Below are 27,593 nucleotides of genomic sequence, written 5' to 3' on the forward strand. Positions count from 1 at the left end.
AGTGCATGGAGATAGCCAATGCCAGCGTGGCAGCCAAGGAGAAGAAGGTTCGGGCGAACGTCGACTAGAGGATCGAGCAAGCCAGCAAGGCCCCTCAGAAAAGATTGTGGAGAGAAGCTGAAGTTGCAGGAGGACTGCTCCAAACGCGATGCAATGAGCTACAGCTCGAGATAGATAACCTCAATAAGGCATTGTCCGAGGTGGAAGGGAAACAGGAGGCCACGCTAAAATCCCAAGACGCTACAAAGGTCGACCTGGAGCCCATTTAGGAGCAGGTGGACGTCATCTCATCCCTCTTGGAGCGGGCGATGGACGCCAAGAACCGAGCTCGGGGGCAGAAGCACACACGCTCCAAGATGTTCCAAACCATCAATGTCGGGGAACACCAACACCTATGGGAAACTCGAGGAGTCCCTTGACCATTTCACAGGGAGGGAGAGGTATGGCGTCGAGAGCAGAACTAGCGATCAACACTAGCAAGATCCTTTTACCCAGGTTCAGGCTGCTTGGCACGTGAAACCCTACTCCTGCTTAGTTCGTATTGTGTGCTTACTGTAGGGTGGTTTTGCTAGAGTAACTAAGTAGGTGATTAGGGAGTCTTTAATCACCAAAAAGTCCAACCCCTAAGAATGAGCTTTGGGCATCCATTTATAGGCAAAGGGGTCACCAACAGTGTGTTGACGGGACGTACAGTGAACAGTGTTCACCGCTCTACTTCTTCAGTGGTGTTAGGGGAAGTAAATGCCTTGTCTTACTCCTGACGTGCCGCGAGATGGTTGCGATACGTACCGAGGTGGATCGACACCTGGGCCTTGCACTGGCACACAAGGGATGTGCTGGAGCGGTCGGATTGTGGTAGAAGCTGGTGGGGACATCTGGCGAGCCAATAGGGACTTGCTGGCCAGGAGTCTCCATCGGGTGACTTGGTCAACTTCCTGGCAAGGAAGGCTTGCCTGGGGCTTGACTACTTTCCTCGCAAGGAGGGCTTGCCGGAGGACTCGCCACTCTGTGCGAGCCTTCCCGACAAGAGAAACTTCTCGGAGTCTTGCTATTCTTAGGGTCGTCTTCCTAGGGAATCAGGCTTGCCGGGGCCTTGGGAATCTTCCCGGCAAGGATGGCTTGCCCGGGCCTTGCTTCTGGATCCTTTGTAACCCACGCCCCTGGAGAAGGGGGAAGGGCGTTGTCTTGGACTGCCTTGGATTGCTTTCCTGCTGCTCTTCCCAGCACACTACTGTCGGGGGTGTTGTCGGTGCCCGTACACAAGTCTGGGGCACAAGGGACCCCAGTCTCTAGTGCACCGACTAGAGCCCCCTGGCCTGGGCCACACACTCGCACAGGTCGTTGCTGGGCCAGGCCCAAAGTAGTGCACGGGCTTCCTTAGCAGTGAACTGTGTAGACTTGGAGCCATTGCAAGCGGCCCTTCCCCACGTCGCACATCAAACGAGCGAGGTGGAGGACTGCGTGCACCGTAGCCTCCCCAACTCCCGATGCGTTACTGCCACGTGTGAAGCATGCACAGTAAAGGTCAGGCAAGTGGCGTTCGTGCCGTAATGGCAGCTATCATGGCAGGACCCACCTCCGCATGCATTGGTGCAGCAGGGCTGTTCCCTGTTCGCCCGTGATGATGGGTGATTGGGCGAAAGGGGTGGTGGTTCCTGGAGTGAGGGGAGATAGCCCCCTGTGCCTCGCCCTAGAAATTAGGGAGTTTGCAAGGGGGTTTTGCTCATCCATGAGCTACTGGAACATCACCACCTCTAGCTTGCATCTTATTATCTTTTCTAACTCTAGGTGGCACTCACCCCTAACCATGGCCAGGTGACGAGGGAGGCCACCATCGGCCGCCAGGGCGGCAAGGGGATCCCACTCGGATCATGCCACAACTTCAGTGGGTGCGGCTGAGGAGGGCGGCACGAGCGTGTGGGGTGGCGGAGGGGCGAGAAGCCGCCTTCGCCGCAGAGTCCATGGTCGGGGGAGGCGGAGTGCTACTCCAGCACTTCCATCTTCTCCCAGGCTTGGGGGGCACTCGGACGGGATGGCGCTGGAGTTTGTCGTGGAGGTGCACGGCATCCCGCGGGGACATTTGTATCTCCCACACGCTTTTGCTAGGGCGATGGAGGCCGCCAAGCCCCCTGTCTTGTGGTTGCGGACATACGGTTGCTCCCACGGCGCAATGCAAGTGCACGTGGAGTACCCGAAGCGCGATCCATGTTGCTTGGGCGGGGCTGGAAAGCCTTCGCCCTTGCCGACAGCCTCGAGGATGCGCATATCCTCTGCTTCAAGCTAGCGGAGGATAATATGCTATCCGTCAATTTTTACGGGTGCTCAGGTGTGCGTCTCGGCAGCTGTGAAGAGAGCTCCAGCGGCGCTGAATGTCCCTCCTCGAGCGATAGCGACGAGGAGGACAGCGGCGGCATTGGCGCTCTTGGTAGGTAAGGATCTCGGGGGGGGGGGGTCAGGTCGGAGTACGACTCCCTGAGCTCCGACTGACTGTCAGCCCTGCCTCCGAGGCCCGCTCACATCTCTCTCCCTCCCAGCGGGGTTACTATGCTGAAGCCCGCATCGATGCCTCGTCCTTGAGGAGTTGCGACCGCGGGATCTGGCTTCTTCCTCCCCTCGGGTCGCCCTATTTTCCGCCCCCGTTCTCCTCCGCATAGTGCTGGTCCAGGAGAAACCAGCCTGGGTTGCACCGGGGGTCGTCCCGCTTTTTGTCTTCTTGAACTTCTGCCCGGCGAGCATGTCCCACGCCAAAATACAGTGCAATAGGTTAGAGTAGCAAAAATCATTCATGTAATATGTCTGAGTTTGTTCCAAACAAATGAATGAAATGTTGTTTCCCATGCGTCTCATCCTTCTCCTTGAATGATAAGCCTTTTGCATTTTTCGGAAGCTTGCCGGTGCGCCTGGTCCTGTGATACGTCTCCAACTTATCTATAATTTTTGATAGTTCCATGTTATTATCTTGTCAAACTTTGGATGTTTTGTATGACTTTTAATTTTTTTTCGGACTAACTTACTAACTCAGTGCCAAGTGCCAGTTCCTATTTTTTCCGTGTTTTTGACCCTTTTCAGAGGAGGATTTTAAACGGTGTCCAAACGGTATAAAACATCCAAAAATATTTTTTCCGAAACAGAAGATACGCACGAAACGTGAGAACCAAGGCAGGGGCCACCAGGGGAGACCACAAGCCCCCTAGGCGCGGCCAGGGCCGCCCGCGCCTAGCAGGCTTGTGGGCACCCTATGGCTCGTCTGCCCTACCTCTTCTGCCTATAAATTCCTAAAATATCCAAAACTGCGTGACAGATCCACGAAAATACTTTTTTGCCGCCGCAAGCTTCTATCTCTGCAAGATCCTATCTGGGGCACGTTCTGGTGTGCTGCCGGAGGGGGATTCGGATACGGAGGGCTTCTTCATCAACACCATGACCTCTCCGATGATGCGTGAGTAGTTCACCATAGACCTTCGGGTCCATAGCTAGTAGCTAGATGGCTTCTTCTCTCCCTTGGATCTTCAATACAAAGTTCTCCATGATCTTCATGGAGATCTATCCGATGTAATCTTCTTTTGCGGTGTGTTTGTCGAGATCCGATGAATTGTGGATTTATGATCAGATTATCTATGAATCTTATTTGAGTTTCTTCCGATCTCTTATATGCATGATTTCATATCCTTGTAATTCTCTTGGAGTTGTGGGTTTTGTTTGGCCAACTTGATCTATGATTCTTGCAATGGGAGGAGTGCTTGGTTTTGGGTTCATACCGTGCGGTGACCTCACCCAGTGACAGAAGGGGTAGCAAGACACGCATCGTGTTGTTGCCATCAAGGGTAAAAAGATGGGGTTTTCATCATTGGTTTGAGTTTATCCCTCTATATCATGTCATCTTGCTTAAGGCGTTACTCTGTTCGTCATGAACTCAATACACTAGATGCATGTTGGGTAGCGGTCGATGTGTGGAGTAATAGTAGTAGATGTAGAAAGTATCGGTCTACTTGTCTCCGACGTAATGCCTATATGTATGATCATTGCCTTAGATATCGTCATGACTTTGCGTGGTTCTATCAATTGCTCGACAGTAATTTGTTCACCCATCGTAATATTTGCTATTTGGAGAGAAGCCTCTAGTGAACACTATGGCCCCCGGGGCTACTTCACACCATATTTTCAGCCTTACACATTTAGTTCTTTGCACTTTCCGCCTTCAGATCTAATCAGTCTTGAAGGGATTTACAAACCCTTTATAGCGTTGGGGGCAAGCTCATTTGTGTTTGCGCGGGTACTCTGGACACTTGGCTAGATTCTCCTACTGGATTGATACCTTGGTTCTCAAAACTGAGGGAAATACTTACCGCTCCTGTGCTGCATCACCCTTTCCTCTTCAAGGGAAAAACCAATGCAAGCTCAAGAGGCAGCATCCTGCCGCTAGTGCTTTGAGGAACGGATCCTTAGCAGTTCGCTTGAGGGGTCGTTACCGGCAAGGCTCCTTGCCGCACTCAGTGCAACCATTAGATCGTCGAGCGCGGCTCGAGGCGAAATAAGGTGCTATGTAGCCACTTAGACTATTGAACAGGTACGAAACAGTGAGAAGGCGCTCTGTGGCCGTTCAGGTTGTTGAACTATTTCGAAACACAACTAAGGTGCACTGATCTTGAAAAGGTTCAATCTACGCGTAGGTTTCTCAAACAAGGTTTGGGATCTTCCAGAAAGGGAACAACTTATCTACTTTGAAATTTCATCTAAAATATTTATCACATATATGTCGTGTTGCGACACTTCTCCTTGCGGAACTTGGGTCCTTTTCCGGGGCCTCAGATCCCCGACAAGAAGGAGACTATACTCTTCCGGCAATTTCCCCTCTGGCAAGGTATTTGCTGACAGTTCCTGATTGTCGTATGGAAGGGGGTTGTCGGAGTATAACCCCTTTTCATATTTTTCCTGGCCGTGCCGACGGAACGCTGAGCGCACCTTTGGCGAAGACATGATTCTTTCGGGGGGAAAGCGTTCTGCTGGAGTGCGTGCTTGGGTTCCGGGGCCCATAGGCGCATTCTCGACGATTATGCACCTCTTCGTGGAGGTGCATCTGCCGGAGTATGCGCTAGAGGATTTGTTTGACCCCCACGCACACCCTCGACAATAACACACTGTCCCAGAGCGGTGCGTCAGCCTAGTGCCTTCGCGCTCGAGGTCTCCGCCCCCTAGCCTGCGCTCGCGCGGCGGGGCGCTCGCACAGGCATAAGGAGGTCGTGGCGAAGTAGAGCGACCACCGTTGCGCCCTGCTTCGAGGGTCCACAGTGGTGCGCTCAACTTCCCAAGATCTGACACGGAACTTGCTTGAATCCATGAAGAAGCTCTCAACCATCGCTCCCCCTACGTGGCACGCAAAAGATGTCAGGGAAAACCAACATATATGGGAAACTCGAGGAGTCCCTTGATCGTTTGACGGGGAGGGAGAGGTATGGCGTCGAGAGCGGAACTAGCGATCAACAGCGGCAAGATCATTTTACCCAGGTTCGGGCCGCTTGCAGAACGAGGGCATCCTAAAGCATGGGAAAATCACATCTAAGTCTAACATACTTCCTATGCATAGGCATTTTATAGGAAAATAAATTGCCAAGACAACCAATAGCTGCCATATGCAAGGAAGAAGAAAGAGACAAGAGCAATCTCAACATCACGAGAGGTGATTTAGTGATATGAAAGTTTCTAACACCAAACCTCTCTCATAATAATTACATGTGGGATCATATTCGAATTCAACAATGTAACTATCACATAGGATATTCTTTTCGTGATCCACATGCATGCAAAGTTGACGCTCTTCAAGAATAGTGGGATTATCGTCAAATAAAGTCATGACTTCTCCAATCCCACTTTCAATATTGTTGCAAATGTCATACTCAACATGAGGCTTAAACAAATTTTCAGGATCATAAGAAAGATCATCACCCCAATAATGATTATTGCAACAAGTAAGGTACATAGCAAAACTAGCATCCCCAAGCTTAGGGTTTTGCATATTTTTAGAATGATTTTCACTAATAGGATTTATAGTGAAACCATTGCAATCATGCTTTTCATCCAAGGAGCCCTCGTGAATCACTTCATCAATTTCTTCCTCACAATTTTCAGAATCACGGATCTCAAGCACAACTCCATAAAGATAGTCAAGTGCCCTCAACTCACTAGCAATTCGTTCCACATAAGTGGGTCTCTTCAAGAGATTAGCAAGTGGATGAGGATCCATATCACTAGATTTTCAGCAAGCGAAGATGCAAGCATATTGAAGGCACATAGCACACAAGCAAAGGAAAGGCAAACGAGAGAAAAGGGTGAACGAAAAAGGCAAACGAAAAAGGCAAAGGAGAAAGGCAAATGAAAACGGCAAATGTGAAGTGGGGGAGAGTAAAACGAGAGGCAACTGGCAAAAAAGTTAATGCAAGAGATGAGTTTGTGAGACCTACATGGATAGATCTCCCCTTCCCCGGAAACAGCGCCAGAAATACTTCTGCTACTGCGACAAAAGACCTTCCAAAGGCGCCAGAAATACGTGCTGACGGGAGAAGTCTTGATTCTCCTCAACAACGGCACCAGGAATCCTTCTGCTACGGCTACGCCTTAAGGGACTTCGTAGGCAAATATGCGAAGGATTTCCCCCGTGGCCTTGGAGCCTTGCGTTGGTGTTCCCTCGAAGCGGAAAGGGTGATGTAGCACAGCGGTAGTAAGTATTTTCCTCAGTTTGAGAACCAAGGTATCAATCCAGTGAAGGAGTATCACAAGAGCCTGCACAAACACAAAAAGCTTGCTCCCAACGCTATGAAGGGGTTGGCAATCCCTTATATATTGTTCGCCACGTGAGAACTGAAAGCAACAAAGTAACAAAGTGAAGTAAAAGTGAAAGTGGAAACGATAGGTGTGAATAGACCCGGGGGCCGTAGTGTTTACCAGTGGCTTGTTTCATGAAAGCAAGTAGACGGTGGGTGACCGAATTACTGTCAAGCAATTGATAGAACTGCGCAAAGTCATGACGTCATCTATGGCAATGATTATATCCATAGGCATCACGTCCAAAACAAGTAGACCGATACTTTCTGCATCTACTACTATTACTCCACACGTCGACCGCTATCCATCATGCATCTAGTGTATTAAGTCGAAAAGAACAGAGTAATGCCTTAAGCAAGACGACATGATGTAGATGGACAATCTCATATCTACGACAGGTCCCACCTTGTTACCCTTGATGGAAACTACGTGATGTGTGCCTTGCTGCCCCTACTATCACTGGGAAAGGTCACCACACAGTAAGAACCCAAAACCAAGCACTTCTCCCATTGCAAGAATCATAGATCTAGTTGGCCAAACAAAACCCAAGACTCGGAGAAACTTACAAGGATATCAAATCATGCATATAAGAAATCAGCAAAGACTCAAATATATATCATAGATAATCTGATCACAAATCCACAATTCATCAGATCTCGACAAACACACCGCCAAAGAGGATTACATCGGATAGATCTCCATGAAGATCATGGAGAACTTTGTATTAAAGATCCAAGAGAGAGAAGAAGCCATCTAGCTACTAACTATGGAACCGTAGGTCTGAAGTGAACTACTCACGAGTCATTGGAGGGGCGATGATGTTGATGTAGAACCCCTCCAACTCCCAAGTCCCCACCGGCAGGGCACCGGGAAGGGTCTCCACATGAGATCTCATGGAAACTGAAGCTTGCGGCGGCGGAAAAGTATTTTCGTGGATCCCTTGCTTTTTTTATGGATTTTAGGGAATATATGGGCGAAGGATCTAGGTCAGGGGGGCGCCAGGGAGGCCACAAGCCTGCTGGCCGCCGCCCCCTGGTGGCGGATGGGGGATTGTGGGCCCCTGTAGCCCTCCTGGCTTGGCCCTCAAGCCCCCTCATCTTGTTGGGTTCAGGAAAAAATCATTTCGGGGATTTTATTACGTTTGGACTCCATTCCAAAATCAGATCTGACAAGAGCCAAAAACACAGAAAAAACAGGAACCGGCACTTGGCACTGAATTAATAAGTTAGTCCCAAAAAAGATATAAAAGGTACATAAAACATCCAACGATGACAAGATAACAGCATGAAACCATAAAAAATTATAGATACGTTTGAGACGTATTAGGTGCGTGTATTAAAAACATAACATTAAAGCATATCATGAATAGAGAGGTGACCAAATTAATAGAAATTCATCATCACATTAAAGCCAAAGTATAGTAGTGACCAAAATAAATACATAACATTCTTACATAGTTCTCATTATTCAACAACATATAGCTCTCTAGAGCATCTAATTAGAACATACATTGAAACTACTAAATTTAAATGCAATAACAAATGCGATCATAATCGCAACTAAGGTACAAATTGATCCAATGGCATAATGATACCAAGACTCAGTATGAATGGCATATTTTCTAATGTTTCTAATCTTCAAGGGCATTGCATTCATCTTGATCTTGTGATCCTCATGCACATAGGCAACATCCAACTCCAATATCATATTCTCCTCTTCAACTCTTTGTAATTTTTCTCTCAAGTTACTGTTTTCTTTTTCAACCAAATTTAACTTCTCGGCAAGAATTTGTATGTCGGTTCGAATTTCTGGTTCACATACCTCCTCGATAAAATATCTATGTCATGTTGGTTGGCATAATTGTCACAAACACTAAATAAAAAAATAGTTATAAAATATAATATATACCACATCCGAATCATAGACAGGACGAGGGCCGACGTAGGCGGATACCAAAACCATTGCACTATATAATAACAAACAATAATAGAAGTAAGAAAATTACACAAGTATCTATCTAAATAATACAAGTAAGAACTTTTTCCTTTTAGAAAGAGGATAAGAAGAAGAGACTAACCACGGCGGTGCCCACACCGAGATGGGCGCGGGCGATCGATGACGGTGAGGACGGAGACGGGACATGGAGAGAACGCCAAAGCTACACAAAAGTAGAGGAAAATGGAGCTTGGACAAGGAGCTTCGAGAGGAGAAAGCTTAAGTGTGGCTTGGGCATTTCATCGAACACCTCATGTGCATAGGAGGTGAGCTAGAACACCACAAAGCTCTCCCACGGCCGTCCAAAAAATAGAGCAGTGCACTGCTCTGCCCGCAGTCGGGTGCTATATATAGGCCAAGCATTGGTCCCAGTTTGTGGACGGAACCGGGAGTGAAGGACAACATTTAGTCCCGGTTCCAACCAAAAACCGGGACCAATTGTTGTGGGCTAGGAGCGAGCCACATTGGTCCCGGTTCGTGTCTGGAACTAGGACCAAAGGGGCGAGACGAACCGGGACCAATGGCCCACGAGGCCCAGCCGGCGCCATGGCCTCACGAACCGGGACCGATGCCCCCATGGGTCCCGGTTCGTAAGTGAACCGGGACTAATGGGATTTCATCAAGTGGACCAAATCCCTCTTTTCTACTAGTGTGAATTTTTCCCTTTGAAGGTTTCTTATCGGGTTGAGTCTTTAAGGATTTGAGAACACTTGCTGTATGTCTTGCGATGGGATATCTGTTGTGAGAATGGGATGTTCTATTGATCCACTTGATGTATGTTTTGGTGATCAACTTGCAGGTTCCTTGACCTTGGGAATATATGCATAGGGGTTGGCACATGTTTTCGTCTTGACTTTCTGGTAGAAACTTTGGGGTACTCTTTGAAGTTCTTTGTGTTGGATTGAACATGATGAATCCGAAATTATGTGATGCATATCGTATAATCATGCCTATGGGTACTTTTGATGACATTGGATTATCCAGGTGACATTAGGGTTTTGGTTGATGTATATCTTAAGGTGTTATTTTAGTACGAACTCTAGGGCTGTTCGTGACACTTATACGGATAGCTCATAAGATTGATCAGAAAAGATCACTTTGAGGTGGTTTCGTACGCTACAATAAATTCTTAATTTGTTCTCCGCCATTTGTGACTTTGGAGTGACCTCTTTGTCGCACGTGAGGGATTTATATATGATTCAACTATGTTAGTATTGTTGAGAGAACTTGCACTAGTGAAATATGGACCCTAGGCCTTGTTTCCAAGCATTTATACAACATTTTGCTCGCTGTTTACTATTTATTATCTTGCTGTTTTTATATTTTCATATTACAAAAACCTATATCTACCATCCATATTACACTTGTATCATCATCTCTTCGCCAAACTAGTGCACCTATACAATATACTATTGTATTAGGTGTGTCGGGGACACAAGAGAATCTTTGTTACTTGATTGCAGGGTTGCTTGAGAGATACCATCTTCATCCTACACCTCCCACGGATTGATAAACCATATGTCATCCACTTGATGGAAATTTGCTACTGTCCTAAAGACTCTGCGGTTGGAGGCCCAACATGAGTCTACAAGAAGAAGGTTGTGTAGTAGACATTAAACTCTTTTCTGGCGCTGTTGTCGGGGAGGTTAGGTAAGTTCCACTCACATCCCGTCAACGAAGCTCTTCTCTAGCGCCGTTGCCGGGGAGGTTATGTAAGCGGCACTCACATCCCAACAACGAGCTCTTTTCTAGCGCCTTAGCTGAGGAGGTGAGTTCTTTAAGGTATATCATTAGATCTTGCAATCAAATCTTCTAGTTTCTTGTTTTTCACTAGTTTAGTTTTATAAAATAAAACTAGAAAAAAATGGAATTGAGGTTGCCTCATATGCTTCATCTTTTCAATGTCTTTCGTGAAATTGATGGAAAGGAAAATTGTGCTCAAGTGTTAGAATAAGAAGTTATTAAAATGTTTGGCACTAATTTTTTGTATGATGAGAATGTTGGGGAATGTTGCATGGGAAACAAAAACTTTCCTACGCACACGAACACCTATCATGGTGATGTCCATCTCAAGAGGAGATTTGGATCTACGTACCCTTGTAGGTCGCACAACAGGAAGCGTTAAGAAACGCGGTTGATGTAGTGGAACATGTTCACATCCCTCAATCAGCCCCACGAACCGTCCCGCGATCCGTCCCGTGAACCTTCCCGCGATCCGTCCCACGAACCGTCCCGTGATCCGTTGCACGAACTGTCTTGCAATCCATCTCACGATCCGTTCCGATCTAGTGCCGAACGGACGACACCTCCGCGTTCAGCACACGTACAGCTCGATGAAGATCTCGGCCTTCTTGATCCAGCGAGCAATACGGAGAAGTACATGAGTTCTTCGGCAGCGTGACGGTGCTCCGGTGGTGGTGAGGATCTATTCCTGCCGGGCTCCGCCCGAGCTCCGTAGAAATACGATCTAGAGGAAGAACTATGGTGTCTAGATCTGAGTTGCACGTGGCAAAAGTTGTCTCAGATCATCCCTAAAGCACCACTATACATAGGAGGGAGGGGGAGGATACTTGCCTTGAGGACCAAGTCCTCATGGTGCGCCGGCCAACAGGGACAGGAGGAGTCCTACTCCAATCCTAGTCCAACTAGGATTGGAAAGTGGAGTCCGTCTCTTCCTTCCCACCTTTTTTTTTCTTTCTTTGGTTTTTCTCTTACGGAGCATAGGCCTTATTCGGATGTCCCACCAGCCCACTAAGGGCTGGTGCACCATCCATAAGTCCTTTGGGCTTCCCCGGGATGGTTGCCCCCCTCCCGGTGAACTTCCAGAACCCATTCGTCACTCCCGGTACATTCCCGGTAATGCCCGAAAACTTTTCGGTAACCAAATGAAGTCATCCTATATATCAATCTTCATCTCCGGACCATTCCAGAAACCCTCGTGACATCCGTGGTCTCATCAGGGACTCTGAACAACATTCGGTAACCACGCATATAACTCAACTATACTAAAACATCATCGAACCTTAAGTGTGCAGACCCTGCGGGTTCGAGAACTATGTAGACATGCCCCGAGGTACTCCTTGGTAAATATCCAATCGGGGGACCTGTATGCCCATATTGGATTCTACATATTCTTTGAAGATCTTATCGGTTGAACCTCAGTGTCAATGATTCATATAATCCCGTATGTCATTCCCTTTGTCCTTCGGTATGTTACTTGCCCGAGATTTGATCGTCGGTATCCACATACCTATTTCAATCTCGTTACCGACAAGTCTTTTTACTCGTTCTGTAATACAATATCTCGTGACTTACACTTTGTTACATTGCTTGCAAGGCTTGTGTGTAATGGTGTATTACCAAGTGGGCCCCGAGATACCACTCTGTCACACGGAGTGACAAATCCCAGTCTTGATCCATACTAACTCAATGGAGACCTTCGGAGATACCTATAGAGCACCTTTATAGTCACCCAGTTACGTTGCGACGTTTGATGCACACAAGGTATTCCTCCGGTGCCAGTGAGTTATATGATCTCATGGTCATAGGAATAAATACTTGACACGTAGAAAACAATAGCAATAAAACGACAATATCCATACGCTACGTTCATAGTTTGGGTCTTTTCCATCACATGATTCTCCTAATGATGTGATCCCGTTATCAAGTGACAACACTTGCCTATGGACAGGAAACCTTGACCATCTTTGATCAACAAACTAGTCAACTAGAGGCTCACTAGGGGCAGTGTGTTGTCTATGTATCCACACATGTATTTGAGTTTCCAATCAATACAATTCTAGCATGGATAATAAAAGATTATTATGAACAAGGAAATATAATAATAACTAATTTATTATTGCCTCTAGGGCATATTTCCAACAGTCTCCCAATTGCACTAGAGTCAATAATCTAGTTCACATCACCATGTGATTCTAACGAATCCAACACCCATATAGTTCTGGGGTCTGATCACGTCTTGCTCGGGAGAGAGGTTTTAGTCAATGGTTCTGAATCTTTCAGATCCGTGCGTGCTTCACAAATCTTTATGTCATCTTATAGATGCTGTTACTACGTGCTATTCGAAAATACTCCAAATATCTACTCTACTATACGAATCCGTTTTACTACTCATAGTTATTCGGATTAGTGTCAAAGCTTGCATCAACGTACCCCTTTACGACGAACTCTTTAACCACCTCCATAATTGAGTAAAATTCCTTAGTCCACTAGTTACTAAGGATAACTTTGACCGATGTTCAGTGATTCAATCCTGGATCACTCTCTGTACCTCTTAATAGACTTGTGGAAAGGCACACATCAGGTGCGGTACACGGCATGGCATACTGTAGAGTCTACGGCTAAGGCATAGGGGACGATTTTTTTTCCTTTCTCTTTCTTCTGTCGTGGTCGCGCTTCTGAGTCTTACTCATTTTCACACCTTAGAACACAGCCCAGAACTCTTTCTTTGCTGATCTATTTTGAACTCCTTCGAAAACTTGTCAAGGCATGCATTTCATTTGAAAGTTCTGTTTAGCATTTTGATCTGTCTCCATAGATGTTGATGCTCAATATTCAAGTAGCTCTATCCAGGTCTTCCTTTGAAAAACCCCTTTCAAACAACCTTTATGCTTTACAGAAATTCTACATTACTTCTGATCACCAATATGTCAACCACATATACTTTATCAGAAATACTATAGTGCTCCCACTCACTTCTTTGGAAATACAAGTTTCTCATGAACCATGTACAAACCCAAAAGCTTTGACCATCTCATCAAAGCGTATATTCCAACTCCGAGATGCTTGCACCAGTCCATAAAAGGATCGCTAGAGCTTTGATGACCCAGACGTATAGGGGATCTATTGTAGTCCTTTTAATAAGTAAGAGTGTCGAACCCAACGAGGAGTAGAAGGATCTGACAAGTGGTTTTCAGCAAGGTATTCTCTGAAAGTACTGAAATTATTGGTAACAAGTAGTTGTGTGATAAGAAGATTCGTAGCAAGTAGTAAGTAACAACGGTAACAAAGGTGCACCAAAGTGGCCCAATCCCTTTTGTAGCAAGGGACAAGCCTGGAGAAACTCTTATAGGAGGTAAAGCTCTCCCGAGGACACATAGGAATTTCTGTCAAGCTAGTTTCACTAGTAAAAAAGGGCCTTTTGTCCCGGTTCGTAAGGGCCTTCTGTCCAGGTTTCGGAACCAGGACTAAAAGGTCATTACTAATGCCCTTGGCCTTTAGTCCCGGTTCTTACACGAACCGGGACAGATGGGCCTCCACATGGCCGGTGCGGCGAGCCCAGGCAGGGGGGCCTTTACTCCCGGTTGGTGACACCAACCGGGACCAAAAGGCATCCACGCGTCAGCATTTCAGGTGCTGGGGTTTTTGTTTTTGTTTTTGAAGGGGGGGGGGGTTAGGGGGTTTTGGGGGGTTAATTTAGGTGTTCCATATATTGTGTTAGCTGGCTAATGAATAGAGAGAAGTGTCCTCTCTTATCTCCGTGCTTGGTCGACGATACATACTATACGTATAGAGAGGACTAGACACGCTAGCTAGTAAGCAAATGAAGGAAACCGAAGATCGTCATGAACATATGCATACATAGATAAGTGATATTGACCACCTCTCCTTCTCTGAGAGATTGGTCGAACAACAAGTTCTCGTATATCTATCTGATGCTACTAGCTACATATATACAATATAATTTTCTCTTACAATATAATATCCTAATTAAAATTCAACTGATTAGGGTTCACAAGGTATTCTCCGTCTTTAGCGATCATGTGGTCAAGAAAGAATGCCGCCAATTCTTCTTGAATTACTCGCATATGATCTACTGGTAGGAGTTCATCCCGCTTCCGAAATATCTAATTTGAAGAAGGGGGTCAATACATATATATGAATAAATGAAACTGAACACAAATGATGGTAGTAAAATAAAATTGTGAATATTATTATTTACGCACGTCATATTGTTTGTCAGAGTAGCTCCGCTCACAGGTCATGTGGCGGATGGACTCGCAAATGTAGTATCCACAGTAATCATTCCCTGTTTCCTGCCACAACCACTTTACAAGAAATAGAGGTCAATCAAACTGATAGTTAGCGAGCATGCTAAATGGTATTGATGAAACTAGCGCTTGAATCACTAGGAGATACGTGGAACATGCTAATATAGTACTTACTTTCGGGTGTCTAAATTGCAGCTTCTTCGGCAGTCCCGGAGTTTTTGAGGTGAATTTTTTCCAAACCCTGCGAGACAAAGAAAACAATTACTTGATATCAGGAAATGAACAATGTTGTCGATATGATGCGATAATGGTCGATTTAACTTACTTCTGTAGAATTTCAGTCATGTCCGCATACTCGTTGGGATTTTTTCGTCTCGAGTCTAAGACGGTTACTATTCCCTGCTCAAGTTTAATCTCTAGGAGAATATAGTGGAAGATGTGCATGCGTGCATAACTCATCAATTACATTACCATAACCTTGACTAATACGGGAAACCGAATATGCACAAGACAGTAACACTCACTGGAATTCGTAAGGGAAGAGTATTGTAGCTTTGTTTTGATTCAATACAAATGATTGTAGCAGGTTTGCCTCGGTATCTTTTGCCTGAAATTTAATCATAAATGCATCTACGTGATTTGTGTTAATGAACCCAATATCACCGATTTGTCTTTTCTTCAATTCGACAATCTCCAATCTGCATATAATATAGTGAGGATAATTAAAAATACATGCAATGAAAGAGCTGACCTATATATAGAGATCTAATGACAGAAGTAGTACTACTTACAGGCAATAGCAAGTTATCATTAATTTATTGAGGGCCTTTAGATTGAAAAACGGGAAGAACTCCTCAAATGGAACTATCAACAGTTCAAGTCCAAGGAGGTCATGCTCCTTTCTAACTCTCAGCGTCAAAATATTACTCCCCCTAGACTCTTTTACAGGTTTTCATGTACCAATCATGGAATCTTCTCATCATCATTGTTAGGGATCTTTCATCTTTGACGAGAGGCTTCTTGTACACGTATTTGTGTTTGTCCACCTCCAATAAATCAAAATGTGCATCGTCGGGCAGGTAATCTGCAGGATTGGTACCAGGCAACAAGATCCCCGGATGATTAGCGATGATATCTCTAGACACCTTGAGCGGGGGGAACGATTGGTTCGCTTGTTCGCCGAGCTGGGCAACTTTTTTCCCAGCTCATATTCTGCTAACCTTTGACCACCGACAGTACTTCCCGACCGCTCCGCTTCGATAAATGACTTTGTAATAATGCGCTCATAGTTGCCTTTTGTCGGAGACTTTGCTGGTTTCTTCAGGGCAGCCAGAGTACGCTTCGCTATTAACGGGTCTAGCTTCTCCTCTGGAGGTGGATGATTCTTTGCTTTCACCCCTTCAAAGAAGTTTTTCACTTCGGCTTGCACAATCTTCGCGTTTTCCTCCTGGCTCCTCTCGTATGGTAACTTATCTAGAGTCTTCAGAGAAGGACCATATTTGTATTGCCTGCCTCTGGTTGTACTGCTAGATGCCGGAGCAGACGGAGCGGCTGCGGATGTCTTTCCTTTCTTACGAGGCGGAGTAGAAGGACGACGCGCCGGAGCAGCCAGAGTGGCGGCGGGTCTCCGCCGCCCTTGTTGGCGAGGCGGAGAAGGAGGAGGTTGGCTGCTCGGGTGCGCCGGCGTAGGCGGAGAAGGAGGCGGAGTGTCGCCATGCGTCGGAGAAGGAGACCGAGTGCCCAGATGACTCGCGAGAGGAGGAGGCGGAGGAGAAGGACATTGAGTACCTTGATCACTCGCCGGAGGAGGAGGCGGAGGGGGAGAAGGAGACTGAGTGCCCTGATGACTCGCTGGAGGAGGAGGTGGAGTGCCCTGACTCGCCGGAGGAGGAGGAGGAGGCGGAGGCGTCCAGTTCGGAAGGTTGATGAGCTCCTTCCGCCATAGGCATGTAGTCTTCATAGAATAACCTAGCCGAATCTCCCCTTCACCCGTAGGGTGGTCAAGCTCGAGGTCCTCAAATCCGTCCGTTATTTGATCCACCATCACCCTAGCATATCCTTCTGGAATCGACCGGCAGTGGTAGGTTGTGCCAGGTTCAGTAGGTAAAACAACTCCAACAACCGCCTTGACTTTAAATGTCAACCGTCGCGCGATAAGGTGGCAATGTTGAGACTCTATGATAGCATCCACGGGGTAGCTAGCATGAGCTGGGAAGACAGGGTCTAGCTGCTAAGTCTGCTCGGTGGAAGCCACGCTGCTTCTCCGCTGAGATGGCGGGGTAGCTTCAAGGGAAGCTTCAGCAGGTCATTTGCTGCGATCTGCTTCTCGCTCCTCTAGCCCTTCTACCCTTCCGTGCAGCGCCTGCAGTTGGTTATGCTCCACTTTCTTCCTCCTCTCCTAGCATTTGTAACCCCTTGCGTTCGGAAACCCAACCTTGCACGGAACGGAGCCTGGCGTGCCTCGTGTTCGTCCAGGGTGCTCAGGATTCTCGAGGGCCATTGTGAGCTCGTCCTTCTCTCTGTCTGGAATGAACGTCCCTTGGTGTGCTTTCTTGATATACTCCTTAAGCCTCGTGACAGGTATTCGCAGTTGCTCTTCCGTCCAAATGCACTTCCCTGATACAGGGTCCAAGGTTCCGCCAACCCTGAAGAACCAAGTCCGGGAACGGTCTGGCCAGTTCAATGTCTCTGGTTCAACCCCTTTAGCAATCAGGTCATTCTCAGCCTTGTCCCACAAAGGTCGGGCTTTGAGGTAGCCACCTGACCCCGTGCGATGGTGATGCTTCTTCTTTGCAGCATTTTCCTAGTTTGTCGTTGACATCTTCTTACTCTTTTCCGATGTCTTGTGGGCCACAAATGCGGGCCAGTGATCTCTGATCTTCTGAAACCGGCCGGTGAATTCTGGTGTAATTTCTTTGTCGAAAAACGTTTTCAGCTCATTCCACCTCCTGAATAGTTCTGCCATCTTCTTAAGAGCATGAGACTTGATCAATTTCTCTATAAGTGACATCTCCGAATCCTCCTCTAGCGGTAGGGTGAAATATATCTTAAGCGTTATCCAAAGATCTTCTTTCTGCATATCGGAGACATAAGACACCTCAGGGTCTTCCTTCTTAGGCTTTAACCATTGCTGGATACTGATCAGGATCTTGTCCTTAACAAAAACCCCACACTGATTAGCAAATGCTTCCTTTGTCCGGTACGGTTCAATCGGTTGCCATCGCGCGTGATTGCTGTGATCTCAAACCTTTCATCCGAGCGCAACTTTTTCTTCGAGTCTCCTCTCTTTACCAAAGTTGTGCTCGATCCAGAGGGCTTGAAAAATAAGAAAGATGAGAGTTAATTAATATGTGTACATACGAAAACAATGAATGCATCAATTAGCTAGTCATCACAGGCTTAACTAATATATATACCAAGCCGGACTCGGTTCGGTCACCAGAGCGAATATAATCATAGCCTTCTTCTTGTACCGGCATTAATGGGTCAACGGAGCCATCATAAGCATAGCCTTCATCTTCACCCTGTCCTTCCAGACCATCAGTGTCGTTGAGAAATGACAAGACGACATCACTTCCTTTTGTGATTATTTCCCCCAAAATCTCTTCAGTTGCTTTGTCTCGGGGGTGCTCCATAGTTTCTGCAAATATTTACAACATGGCAATTATTATTCAAACATGACAGATGGATATATTAGTGGCAAACGTAGAACTAGATAGCTAATCACAATAAGGAATCATATTAGTGGCCTCGACGCTGCTTCTCTAGGGTTTGGGGTGGCCTCGGCAACGCTTCAACGGTTTGGGGTGGCCTCGACAACGCTTCACGGGATTGGGGTGGCCTCGATGACAACGCTCTTTTAACTTGGTAAATTTCGGTGGCCTCGAGAGAGTTTGTCGGGTAGGGGCGCGGCGGGAGGGGGTAGGAGACCAACGTCAATTTTTCTAGGGTTTGGGTGTCCTCGAGAGTTTTGGTCGAGTGAGAGGGCCGGGGGGGGTGCTCCTGTGGTATAAGTTATCACGGTCGAGAGGGGGTATATATATCGACCGCCCCTCTTGTCGAAGTTATTCGGGAGGGGGTTATATCGACAACGACTACATACATACATGGGGAAATAATGTTATCGGGGGGGGGGGGGGTATATCGACCCCCCTCGTGTTGAAGTTATCGGGAGGGGGTATATCGACAACGACATACCCGATAAAAAATAAAGAAGACAAAAGAAGAAATAAAAAGAGGAGAAGAATAAAGGAATAGAAGAGAAGCGATCGAAAAAAAAAAAGAAGAGAAAAAGGAGAAGAAGAAAGGAATAGAGAAGAAGAAGAAAAAAATAGAACATCTTTTTCTTCTTCTTCTCTATTCCTTTCTTCTTCTCTATTCCTTTCTTCTTCTCCTCTTCTTTTTCTTATTTTTTGCTCTTCTTATTTATTTCTCCTCTTCTTCTCCTTTCTTCCTCTTCTTATTTTCCTTTTTCCTCTAATGCTTTTTCTTCTTCTTCCTTATCTTTCTAGCTATATATAATACTTTTCTAAAAATGTAACTTTTCAATATATAAAACTTTTTCTTCTTCTTCCTTCTTCCTTCTTCCTTCTTTTCCTAAATATATCAAAAAATTCTAAAATTGAAACTAACCTAAAATGTACTAAATCACATAACATATATAGATAAAACTAACCTAAAATGTAACCAAATATACTAAAAATCTAACTTTTATATGCACAGAGAACATACATACATATATACATTTTTATAAAAATGCAAAAAACAAATCATCATATATATGAATAAAAAATCTAAGAAAAGGACATATAATCAGATATACACACATACATATACTCACACATATACACATAATCTGGAATAAAACATCATATAATCTAAAAAACAAAGGAGAGGACAGGGTGGGCGTCGCTGGCCTGACCAAGGAGAGGTGTGGCGTGGTCGGGGCAGGGGCAGAGGCACGGCGCCGGCGTCGGTGTAGAGGGTGGCGACGGCGGCGTGGTCGGTGCAGGGGCGACGACGGCGTGGTCGGGGCATGGGTGATGGCGTCGACGGGGCAGAGGGCGGCGACGGCGTCGATGGGGCGGGTCGGGGGCGCGGCAGAGGCATGGCGAAGGCGCGCGGCATGGTCGGGGGGCAGGGGCGACGACGGCGTGGTCAAGGCGGGCAACGGCGGCGTGGTTGGGGGCGCGGCAGAGGCACGACGAGCTCGGGCAGCCTAGCGGCGTCGTCGAAGGGATCGAAGAACTGACGAAATTTTCACAAGTGCTGGCTTATATAGCAAAGCCATTGGTACCGGTTGGTGCCACCAACCGGTACGAATGCACCCTTTAGTCCTGGTTGTTGTCACCAACCGGGACTAAAGGTCTCTTTTCAGAAGCCCGAAGGGCGGGAAGAAGAGGCCTTTGGTCCTGGTTCGTGGCACCAACCGGGACTAAAGGGGGGCATTGGTACCGGTTGGTGTCACCAACCGGGACCACATGTCTCTTTTAAGCAGCCCGAAGGGCAGGAAGCAGAGGCCTTTGGTCCCCGTTGGTGGTACCAACCGGTACCAATGCCCCCCTTTAGTCCCGGTTGGTGCCACCAACCAGGACGAAAGGCCTTGCACGGTGCGGTGCTATGTTTAGTCCCACCTCGCTAGCCGAGAGGGACTCGGAGTGGTTTATAAGCCCTGACAAACCAACAACTTCGAGCTCCTCGCTACTGCAGGCTTACGGGCCAAAAATCATTCTGTGTGCTTGTGGGCCTATTGGGCCTACTACGGGCCTGCATCCTGGCCCTAGTAATGGGTTTCTAGTCGTATGCAGGAAATGGTGGCCGTGTAGGTGGCACTTTTTTTAAAAAAAATCCAGTTTTTTTGCTTTCTTTTTTGTTTCTAATTACATATTTATTTTATTTTATGATAATTCTTTTTGCTATAAAGTTTCTAACAAAATTCTAATTACTTATTTATTTTCTTTTATGATAATTCTTTTTGTTTTTAATGTTTTGAACAATTTTTTTTGATAATTTTAGTTGCATAAATTCTATATAATTTTAGTTTCAATAATACTAGAGCTTTACAAAAGCTTTTTAGTTGATTCCTCTAGTACCAGTTCTATGGCTGTTACAAAATCATTTTATTTGGTACAGGTTCTTTTTGCTTTCTTTTTTGTTTCTAACTACTTATTTATTTTCTTTTATGATAATTCTATTTGCTATTAAAGTGTGTAACAAAATTCCAATTACTTATTTGTTTTCTTTTATGATAATTCTTTTTGCTTTTAATGTTTTGAAAAGAAAATACTTTGATAATTTTAGTTGCATAAATTCTATATAATTTCAGTTGAAAGACCATGAAATTGAAAAGCATTTGAAATGAACTCTGAAAAGGTTCCAAGTTGGCATGGTATCATCATTTCACCCACGTAGCATGTGCGAGAAAGTTGAGAGGGTTACGGCAAAAATTGGATGCACTTCGTGTACAAAACGGACAATCTCTTTCGAAGTATCAGGGTTTCATACGGAAACTCGTCTGTTACAAAAGGATTTCATTTTTTCAAACTTACTTGAACTCCATAGTTTTTCTGTGTTCAAAATGCAACATTCAAAGCCACATCATCAATTTACAACCCTTTCTGACTTCATTTGTTATTTTTCATGTATTTTTATTTTGAGCTAAAAGACCATGAAATCGAAAAGCATTTGAAATGAACTCTGAAAAGGTTCCAAGTTGGCATGGTATCATCATTTAACCCACATAGCATGTGCGAGAAAGTTGAGAGGGTTACGGCAAAAACTGGATGCACTTCGTGTACAAAACGGACAATCTCTTTCGAAGTATCAGGGTTTCATACGAAAACTCGTCTGTTACAAAAGGATTTTATTTTTTCAAACTTACTTGAACTCCATAGTTTTTCTGTGTTCAAAATGCAACATTCAAAGCCACATCATCAATTTACAACCCTTTCTGACTTCATTTGTTATTTTTCATGCATTTACTGGTTATTTTGAGCTAAAAGACCATGAAATCGAAAAGCATTCGAAATGAACTCTGAAAAGGTTCCGAGTTGGCATGGTATCATCATTTCACCCACATAGCATGTGCGACAAAGTTGAGAGGGTTACGGCAAAAACTGGATGCACTTCGTGTACAAAACGGACAATCTCTTTCGAAGTATCAGGGTTTCATACGGAAACTCGTCTGTTACAAAGGGATTTCATTATTTTGAACTTATTTGAACTCCATAGCTTTTCTGCGTTCAAAATGCACCATTCAAAGCCACATCATCAATTTACAACCCTTTCTGACTTCATTTGTTATTTTTCATGCATTTACTAATTATCTTGAGCTATATAGACCATGAAATTGAAAATCATTTGTAATGAACTCTAAAAAGGTTCCAAGCTGGGATGGTATCATCATTTCACCCACATAGCATGTGCGAGAATGTTGAGAGGGTTACGGCAAAAACTGGATGCACTTCGTGTACAAAACGGACAATCTCTTTCGAAGTATCAAGGTTTCATGCGGAAACTCATCTGTTACAAAGGGATTCCATTTTTTTGTACTTATTTGAACTCCATAGTTTTTCTGTGTTCAAAATGCACCATTCAAAGCCACATCATCAATTTACAACCCTTTCTGACTTTATTTGTTATTTTTATGCATATACTGATTATTCTGAGCTATAAGACTGTGAAATTGAAAAGAATTTGAAATGAACTCTCAAAAGGTTCCAAGTTGGCATGGTATCATCATTTCACCCACATAACATGTGCGAGAAAGTTGAGAGGGTTACGGCAAAAACTGGATGCACTTCGTGTACAAAACGGACAATCTCTTTCGAAGTATGAGGGTTTCATACGGAAACTCGTCTGTTACAAAGGGATTTCATTTTTTTGAACTTATTTGAACTCCATAGTTTTTATTTGTTCAAAATGCAACATTCAAAGCCACATCATCAATTTACAACCCTTTCTGACTTCATTTATTATTATTCATGCATTTACTGATTATTTTGAGCTATAAGACCATGAAATTGAAAAGCATTTGAAATGAACTCTGAAAAGGTTCCAAGATGGTATGGTATCATCATTTCACCCACATAGCATGTGCGAGAAAGTTGAGAGGGTTACGGCAAAAACTGGATGCACTTCGTGTACAAAACGGACAATCTCTTTCGAAGTATCAGGGTTTCATACGGAAACTCGTCTGTTACAAAGGGATTTCATTTTTTTGAACTTATATGAACTCCATAGTTTTGCTGTGTTCAAAATGCACCATTCAAAGCCACATCATCAATTTACAACCGTTTCTGACTTCATTTGTTATTTTTCATGCATTTACTGATTATTTTGAGCTATAAGACCATGAAATTGAAAAGCATTTGAAATGAACTCTGAAAAGGTTCCAAGTTGGCATGGTATCATCATTTCACCCACATAGCATGTGCGAGAAAGTTGAGAGGGTTACGACAAAAACTGGATGCACTTCGTGTACAAAACGGACAATCTCTTTCGAAGTATCAGGGTTTCATACCGAAACTCGTCTGTTACAAAGGGATTTCATTTTTTTGCACTTATTTGAACACCATAGTTTTTCTGTGTGCAAGATGCACCATTCAAAGCCACATCATCAATTTACAACCCTTTCTGACTTCATTTGTTATTTTTCATGCATTTACTGATTATTTTGAGCTATAAGACCATGAAATTGAAAAGCATTTGAAATGAACTCTGAAAAGGTTCCAAGTAGGGATGGTATCATCATTTCACCCACATAGCATGTGCGAAAAAGTTGAGAGGGTTACGACAAAAACTGGATGCACTTCATGTACAAAACGGACAATCTCTTTCGAAGTATCAGGGTTTCATCCGGAAACTCGTGTGCTACAAAGGGATTTCATTTTTTTGAACTTGTTTGAACTCCATAGTTTGTCTGTGTTCAAAATGCACCAATCAAAGCCACATCATTAATTTACAACCCTTTCTGACTTCATTTGTTATTTTTCATGCATATACTAATTATCTTGAGCTATAAGACCATGAAATTGAAAAGCATTTGAAATGAGCTCTAAAAAGGTTCCAAGTTGGGATGGTATCATCATTTCACCCACATAGCATGTGCGAGAAAGTTGAGAGGGTTACGGCAAAAACTGGATGCACTTCGTGTACAAAACGGACAATCTCTTTCGAAGTATCAAGGTTTCATGCGGAAACTCATCTGTTACAATGGGATTCCATTTTTTTGAACTTATTTGAACTCCATAGTTTTTCTGTGTTCAAAATGCACCATTCAAAGCCACATCATCAATTTACAACCCTTTCTGACTTCATTTGTTATTTTTCATGCATATACTGATTATTTTGAGCTATAAGACTGTGAAATTCAAAAGAATTTGAAATGAACTCTCAAAAGGTTCCAAGTTGGCATGGTATCATCATTTCACCCACATAGCATGTGCGAGAAAGTTGAGAGGGTTACGGCAAAACCGGATGCAGTTCGTGTACAAAACGGACATTCTCTTTCGAAGTATCAGGGTTTCATACGGAAACTCGTCTGTCACAAAGGGATTTCATTATTTTGAACTTATTTGAACTCCATAGTTTTTCTGCGTTCAAAATGCACCATTCAAAGCCACATCATCAATTTACAACCCTTTCTGACTTCATTTGTTATTTTTCATGCATTTACAAATTATCTTGAGCTATATAGACCATGAAATTGAAAATCATTTGAAATGAACTCTAAAAAGTTTCCAAGTTGGGATGGTATCATCATTTCACCCACATAGCATGTGCGAGAATGTTGAGAGGGTTACGGCAAAAACTGGATGCACTTCGTGTACAAAACGGACAATCTCTTTCGAAGTATCAGGGTTTCATACGGAAACTCGTCTGTTACAAAGGGATTTCAATTTTTTGAACTTATTTGAACTCCATAGTTTTTCTGTGTTCAAGATGCACCATTCAAAGCCACATCATCAATTTACAACCCTTTCTGACTTCATTTGTTATTTTTCATGCATTTACTGATTATTTTGAGCTATAAGACAATGAAATTGAAAAGCATTTGAAATGAACTCTGAAAAGGTTCCAAGTTGGGATGGTATCATCATTTCACCCACATAGCATGTGCGAGAAAGTTGAGAGGGTTACGACAAAAACTGGCTGCACTTCATGTACAAAACGGACAATCTCTTTCGAAGTATCAGGGTTTCATCCGGAAACTCGTGTGCTACAAAGGGATTTCATTTTTTTGAACTTGTTTGAACTCCATTGTTTTTCTTTGTTCAAAATGCAACATTCAAAGCCACATCATCAATTTACAACACTTTCTGACTTCATTTGTTATTATTCATGCATTTACTGATTATTTTGAGCTATAAGACCATGAAGAAAAGCATTTGAAATGAAATCTGAAAAGGTTCCAAGATGGTATGGTATCATCATTTCACCCACATAGCATGTGCGAGAAAGTTGAGAGGGTTACGGCAAAAACTGGATGCACTTCGTGTACAAAACGGACAATCTCTTTCGAAGTATCGGGGTTTCATACGGAAACTCGTCTGTTACAAAGGGATTTCATTTTTTTGAACTTATATGAACTCCATAGTTTTGCTGTGTTCAAAATGCACCATTCAAAGCCACATCATCAATTTACAACCGTTTCTGACTTCATTTGTTATTTTTCATGCATTTACTGATTATTTTGAGCTATAAGACCATGAAATTGAAAAGCATATGAAATGAACTCTGAAAAGGTTCCAAGTTGGCATGGTATCATCATTTCACCCACATAGCATGTGCAAGAAAGTTGAGAGGGTTACGACAAAAACTGGATGCACTTCGTGTACAAAACGGACAATCTCTTTCGAAGTATCAGGGTTTCATACGGAAACTCATGTGTTACAAAGGGATTTCATTTTTTGCACTTATTTGAACTCCATAGTTTTTCTGTGTTCAAGATGCACCATTCAAAGCCACATCATCAATTTACAACCCTTTCTGACTTCATTTGTTATTTTTCATGCATTTACTGATTATTTTGAGCTATAAGACAATGAAATTGAAAAGCATTTGAAATGAACTCTGAAAAGGTTCCAAGTTGGGATGGTATCATCATTTCACCCACATAGCATGTGCGAGAAAGTTGAGAGGGTTACGACAAAAACTGGATGCACTTCATGTACAAAACGGACAATCTCTTTCGAAGTATCAGGGCTTCATCCGGAAACTCGTGTGCTACAAAGGGATTTCATTTTTTTGAACTTGTTTGAACTCCATAGTTTTTCTGTGTTCAAAATGCACCATTCAAAGCCACATCATTAATTTACAACCCTTTCTGACTTCATTTGTTATTTTTCATGCATATACTAATTATGTTGAGCTATAAGACCATGAAATTGAAAAGCATTTGAAATGAACTCTAAAAAGGTTCCAAGTTGGGATGGTATCATCATTTCACCCACATAGCATGTGCGAGAAAGTTGAGAGGGTTACGGCAAAAACTGGATGCACTTCGTGTACAAAACGGACAATCTCTTTCGAAGTATCAAGGTTTCATGCGGAAACTCATCTGTTACAATGGGATTCCATTTTTTTGAACTTATTTGAACTCCATAGTTTTTCTGTGTTCAAAATGCACCATTCAAAGCCACATCATCAATTTACAACCCTTTCTGACTTCATTTGTTATTTTTCATGCATATACTGATTATTTTGAGCTATAAGATTGTGAAATTGAAAAGAATTTGAAATTAACTCTCAAAAGGTTCCAAGTTGGCATGGTATCATCATTTCACCCACATAGCATGTGCGAGAAAGTTGAGAGGGTTACGGCAAAAACTGGATGCACTTCGTGTACAAAACGGACAATCTCTTTCGAAGAATCTGGGTTTCATACGGAAACTCGTCTGTTACAAAGGGATTTCATTATTTTGAACTTATTTGAACTCCATAGTTTTTCTGCGTTCAAAATGCACCATTCAAAGCCACATCATCAATTTACAACCCTTTCTAACTTCATTTGTTATTTTTCATGCATTTACTAATTATCTTGAGCTATAAGACCATGAAATTGAAAAGCATTTGAAATGAACTCTAAAAAGGTTCCAAGTTGGGATGGTATCATCATTCACCCACATAGCATGTGCGAGAAAGTTGAGAGGGTTACGGCAAAAACTGGATGCACTTCGTGTACAAAACGGACAATCTCATTCGAAGTATCACGGTTTCATGCAGAAACTCATCTCTTACAAAGGGATTCCATTTTTTGACTTATTTGAACTCCATAGTTTTTCTGTGTTCAAAATGCACCATTCAAATCCACATCATGAATTTACAAACCTTTCTGACTTCATTTGTTATTTTTCATGCATCTACTCATTATTTTGAGATATAAGACCATGAAATTGAAAAGCATTTGAAATGAACTCTGAAAAGGTTCCAAGTTGGCATGGTATCATCATTTAACCCACATAGCATGTGCGAGAAAGTTGAGAGGGTTACGGCAAAAACTGGATGCACTTCGTGTACAAAACGGACAATCTCTTTCGAAGTATCAGGGTTCCATACGGAAACTCGTCTCTTACAAAAGGATTTCATTTTTTCAAACTTACTTGAACTCCTTAGTTTTTCTGTGTTCAAGATGCAACATTCAAAGCCACGTCATCAATTTACAACCCTTTCTGACTTCATTTGTTATTTTTCATGGATTTACTGGTTATGTTGAGCTAAAAGACCATGAAATCGAAAAGCATTCGAAATGAACTCTGAAAAGGTTCC

Source organism: Hordeum vulgare, chromosome 4H (assembly GCF_904849725.1).
Source record: "Hordeum vulgare subsp. vulgare chromosome 4H, MorexV3_pseudomolecules_assembly, whole genome shotgun sequence".
Taxonomy (NCBI): domain Eukaryota; kingdom Viridiplantae; phylum Streptophyta; class Magnoliopsida; order Poales; family Poaceae; genus Hordeum; species Hordeum vulgare.